We start from the raw sequence: 6,323 nt of genomic DNA on the forward strand, positions 1-6,323 counted from the left end.
CATTATCAAGTGCCTGGGACTATGCTATTTTACATGAATTATCTCATTTAGTTATTATTTTTTAAATTACCTATTTATGCCTTTAATTTTGTCAGCTTTTGCTTCATGTGTTGAGGCTCTGTTGTTAAGTACATATTTGTTTAAAATTGTTATGGCTTCCTGATCAGTTGACCCTTTTATCAATATGTAATATGTCCTTCTGAGCTCCTTATAACAATCTTTGCCTTAAAGTCTATTTTGTCTGACACAATATAGTCACTCCAGATATCTTTTGGTTACTCTTCTTATGGTATGTTTGTATCCATCCTTTTACTTTCAACCTACTGTGTCTTTGAATCTAAAGTGTGTCTCTTGGGGACAGCATATAGTTGAATCATATTCTTGCCAATATTTGCCTTTTGATTGGAGTATTTAATTGATTTCTAATATAATTACTAATAAGGTGGGAGTTATGTCTGATATTTATTCTTTTCTTTTTATGTCTTGTCTTTTTGTTCTTCTGTTGCTCCACTACTACCTCTCTTTGTGTTAATGAAATAGGTATTTTCTACTATATCATTTTAATTTTCTTCTTGTTTCTTTACTGTATTTTTTTTTTTTTGAGCTTTTTTCATAGTGGTTGCCCTGTGGCAACCATTGTGGACTACAATTAATATCTTAAAATCTAATTCAGATTAATGCGAAGCTAATTTCAATAGTACTCACAAACTTTACTCCAGTATAGCTCTATTCCCTCCCCCCACCTTTATGCTATTAATGTCATACAAACTACATCTCTATAAGTTAAAAGCCTATCAACACCATTTCATAATTACTGCTTTATGTAGTTGTCTTTTAGGTCAGATGGAAGAATTACACAGAAAAATACAAATTCTATCATATTTCATATTTGCCTATGTAGTTACCTTTAATGAAGCTCTTTATTTCTTCACGTGGATTTGAGTTACTGTCTAGTGTCCTTTCATTTCAGCCTGAAGGACTTTCTTTAGCACTTCTGGTAAGGCAGGTCTGCTAGTAATGAATTCTTAGTGTTTCTTTACCTGGCAATGTTTTAAATTCTCCTACATTTTTGAAGAAGTCTGGCTAAACCTAAAATTCTTGGTTAAGTTTTTTCCTTTTAGCAGTTTGAATATGTCATTCTACAGCCTTCTGACCTCTGGTTTCTGATCAGTGGCTTTTAGTCTTATTGAGGACCCTTTAAATGTGATGAGTTGTTTTCCTCTTGCTGCTTTAAAGAGTCTCCTTATCTCTGACTTTTGACAGCTTGACTATGACGTGTTTAGGTATGGAACTCTTTGAGTTTATCCTACTTATAATCTATTTAGCTTCTCAGATGTGGAGTTCATGTATTTCATCAAATTTGGGACGTTTCAGCCATTATTTCTTCAAAGATTCTTTCTGCCCTTTTCTCTTCTCCTTCTGCAACTCCCATAATGCATGTGTTGGTACACTCGATGGCATCCCACAGGCACCTTAGGCTCTGTTCACTCTTCATTCTTTTTTCTTCCTGCTCCCTAGACTAATTATATTTGTCCTATTTTTAAGTTTGCTGATTCTTTCTTCTGCCTCCTCAAATCTGCTGAAGCCCTCTTAAGAATTTTTCATTTCAATTATTGTAGGTTTTCAGCTCCAGAATCCTATTTTATTCCTTTTATATTTTCTATCTCTTTACTGATATTCTTTGTTCATACATCATTTTCCTGATTTCTCTTAGTTTTTTGTCCATGTTTCCCTTTAACTCTTTGAGAATATTTAAGACAGTTGATTTAAAGTCTTTATTTAGTAGATCTGACGTCTGGGCTTTCTCAGGGATGGTTTTTGTTTATTTTTTTCCCCATGCATGAGTGGCCAGACTTTCCTGTTTCTTTGTGTGTCTCATTTTTCTTTTGTTGAAAACTGGACAACTTACATAATACAAGGTGGCAACTCTAGAAATGAGATTCATTGCCCCCTACCTTTGTAGAGTTATCATTGCTTTTTGTTGTTACTGTTTTTGTTGTGGTGGTGGTTTAGTGACTCTCCTGGACTAATTCTGTAAACTCTATATTCTTCATCATGTGCAGCATGAAACCTCTGCTTGGTTAGTCTTCAGCTTATGATCAGATAGGAATTTCATTAAGTGCTTGAAGTAGTAAGTCTCTCACCTGCACATGGCTTTCTAGATCCCCAGAAATATGTTGGAGCTTTTCAAAGCTCCCGTGGACATCTCATTCCCCATATTTTTAAAGTTTCTGGTCAGTCTCTCGTTTGTCCCAGTCTGTCTCAGGCAACTGTGCTATTTAAACAATTGCCACAAGCTGTTTCTGACAAACACCTGGGTATAGGGCTTTCTTCATTGAGTGACCCATGAGTCAGGTTAAATGAAGACAAGCCCTGTGATTAGGACTATTCCTGGGAGTTGCCAGATAGGTCAAAGAGTGACAGTCCTCTAGGTATAGATGGGGCTTTTTGGATAACTCCAAACCCATTCAGGGAACTCCAAACTCCTTCACTGGCTGCTAGGCTACTGGTTTTCACAGCTACTGCAGTTTCAAGGCTGCTGATTTTCAAGACTACCAGAGAGCTGGGTGAGGGGGATGGAAACAGGACACATTAAAAGCCCACAAAGCTTACTGATCTAACAGAGGTCCAGCGTTTTTCCTCAAACACATATTCTTCATATTGTTGCAATCCTTTAGTTAATTTCTGGAGTTTCAAAAAGTTGATTTTGATAGTTTCTGCCAGCCAGTGTTCTCATTGATTTTTATGGAGAATCAGATTTTCAAAGATCCTTACTCTACCACTCTGGAAATGCTTCTCCAGGATTTATTACAAAGTGGGATACATTGGATTTCTTTTACATTAATACAAGCAGCATATACTGAATTTACTTAGAACACTACACTTTACCACCTATGATATACCACCTGTGATGTGCCCTTGAGAAAACTGCTTAGTTTCTCAGATATCACAGTAGAATGTCCATGCCAGGCTCCAAAGCATATGGCATCAACATCCACCTTCAGTAAGCAACACAGAATATTAGAACACCAGAGTATAAGCTCAAATCCATCCACTCTCCAGCTCCAACTAAGGAGGTGTGAGGGACAGCCTGTCATCAATGACTGTAGAACAATGTTTTTCACCCCTTCAGACCCACAGCTAGTTTTTATTACAAATATTTTAAACATCTTTTTATTATTCTAAAAAAACTTAAAGGATAGATGACATAACTTACCTCAGGCATTTTTTAATCAATATAATATCTAACCATAACATAAAGGAGAAATAAAAGGAAGCAATTTATGGTAATATGTAATTCAACATGAAAATAAATGGCCACAACTGCTAAAGACACAAGCAGATGCTTGTGTGTGTGCATATAATTACTGTTAATGTGGCCACTACAGATGCAGACTACTGCAGTTTTGATTTGCAACTCAAATGCCACAAGCAGTGTTGCCACTGGTGACCATCTTCAAAATGGTGGACACCTCTCGGTAAAGCACCGAACAAAGAACACAACCTTCCCTCACTTGATTGGTAGTTGCCTTTTTGGGTATTGTAGATCTGCAACAAAAAATGTAAAATGGAGTTTTTTTATGTAAGGTGGAGTTATAGTCCAGGCTCAAATAATTATTGTCAGTGTCCACCAGCCAGACATCATGAGGAACAGATCTGTGATTGAATCAAGTTGGGTTTATCAGCACATTTTTTGCACAACGAAGACCACACACCATGGGGAACCATAGAGTACCCAGGTATGGGGGTGCTAGGAAGAGCTTTTTATAGGATTTGGGCTTGTGTAAGGTGATTGCAAGAAGAGTTCCATGAATCGCACATAGTTTGACTCTGGATTGGGTGCTTTCAGAAAGCAAGGCAATTCTAGGTGCAGATATCTGAAAAATTTTAATCTAGGAGGCAGGAGAACAGAATGGTCCAAAGCTGCAGTTAGCAAAGCAGCAGCAGTCAGAAAATAGGGATGTCTGGTTGTTTTTTGTAGTTTGCACACTACCTTGTTTCTATGCCCCCACATAGACTATGGGATGTCCTTATTTTTGTCTTGCTTCATCACAGAGTGGCCTTGTTGGATGTTGGTGTTCTGTAAAATTGTTTATGTTCAACAGATCATCGCCTAGCTGTTAGGGCCACGTCAGCTTCCAGCTGACAGCTGGGGGGGGGGTGCTTTTCCTTTCTCATTATAAACGGGATTTCCATGTACACAATTATCCAGTGGGGTACAAAGAAGTTATGATACAAGACAAATCTTTGTTGTATACAGGTGTCCTATACAGGCACCTAGCATCCCTAGTCTCCACCCACTACAATATTGGCAGCTCTCATCAGTCATGTGTTAACCAAGCCCTCCTCAAATTACAAAAATACCCACTGCGGGGGTGGCTCCATCCCCGTGAGAACCACTGTCTGGACAGTCTAAATCCAAACCCTGAATCACATTAAACAGGGATGCACCCTTAAGAGTACAGCAGCCTACACCCTCACAGAACTATCTTAACAAGTAGTGCTTTAATGGCTTTGCATCAAAAGTTGGCTAAAATAGATGCTGTGCAGATAGAATGCTGTTTATTTATTTTGGAAATGACACTGGAGGCATTAGCCACTGCATGCAGCATCTGATGTCCTCTGCACAAAACCCCACGAGAAGTGTGCGGTAGACACTGCTAGTTGCCCACCCAATGTCCCTTCCCCCTTTCCCATACTAACAAAATCTCACTTTTATTCAAGGCAGCAATGTGTCTACCTAAATATCTGTTTTCCCAAACTGCCTTACACCTGGGTGACACCATTTTAGCCACTGAAATGGAAGTAGAAGCAAGTCTCCTGTGATTTCTGAGAAAGCTTTTACTTTTGTGATAAAAGGGAACATATAACTGAAGCTTTCATCTTTTTTCCTTCCTTAAAATAGATGTCATCTTCCCTGTGACAGTCATCTTGTGACCATGAGACAAGCATGGGGACAGAAACCAGCTAAGGATGGCAGAGCATCAGGGTCCCTGATGGAGCTGTTAAATAGCTGCATTGACACCAGCAACTGCCTAGTTCCAGACTTCCTTTGCGGGAAAAAACACAAACTGTTTTTTGTTTTAGCCACTATTATTTGTGGGATTTTCTGTTATTTGCAAGTGAACTAATTCCTAACAGAGGAAATCAACAGGTGCAAAAGATAACTGATGGGACTAAAAAAAATAGAAATTTATGTACAACGTTTAGTATTACAAACAACTGAACAAAAAACACTGCTGAAACTCTATGTAGGGGAGGGGTTTGAGTTAAATCTTCCCTTTTTGTAGCAGGAAGTCAACAGTTAATACATAAAGTTGTTAAGTCTAGAAACACTATAAGCATTACAAGTGTATTATTTAGTGGTACAGAGATAACTATCACAAAACGTAAAAACAGAAGCAGTTCTGAGGAACAGAATTGAGAGTGGGATAAGAGACTGTTGCTTTTCTTTACAAGCCCTTCTATACTACTTGATTTTCTCACCATGTGTAGTTTTTTAATTAATCATAGTAGGGAAAAATTGTATTTAAGATTACATTTTTTCCCCAGCACTAAAAGATGACTTCTTGAGGAGATGCTATGCTTCTTTCTTTCTTTCTTAATAAGAATGACAATATAAAGGTTTTAGGGAGTATGTCCTGTTTTTTTTTTTTTTACAAGAATAAGATAATAATATCTCACTGTTTTACATACAATCTTAGAACGTATTCTTCAGAGCCAGGAAGAGACTCTGGTTTTGCTCTCTTGGGAGGCTGTAAGAACCCACTGTCAGGTTTTGAAGAAGCCCAGATAACCCCCCACACAGAAACCACACAGAGAGGTCACAAATGTAGATGTTAAAACCACTAGCCTAGCTGGAGCCCCAGGATGCAGCCAACGTTGACCTCCAGACCCGGGGCTGGAGACACCTTAGATATCTCCTGCTCCAGCTGCCAGGTCAAACTCAGCCCTCAAATCTTCCTAGCTAAGCCGCAGATACTGCTGAGCAGAGAAAAGCTGTCCCCACTGTGCTCCCTCCAAATTCCTGTCCCCCAGAACTTCTGAGAATAACATGACTGTTGTATACCGCTAACTTTTGGGGTGAATTTTTATGCAGCAAGTGGAACAGTGAAACTCATCAGCACCTATAATGTTCACTTAATTACTACACAGAGAAAAGATCAAATATGTATTTATTAAATTACTACATCTCAAATACTGTACTAATGGAAACAATTATGGGTGATGCTCAAAGTGCATTGTATTGACAAGAATTCAGTTAGGCTATGAGCAACAGAGAAGCCAGAACAATAACACTTAAAGATCTTTGTCTCTCAAAA

Source organism: Lemur catta, chromosome 15 (assembly GCF_020740605.2).
Source record: "Lemur catta isolate mLemCat1 chromosome 15, mLemCat1.pri, whole genome shotgun sequence".
Lineage (NCBI taxonomy): Eukaryota > Metazoa > Chordata > Mammalia > Primates > Lemuridae > Lemur > Lemur catta.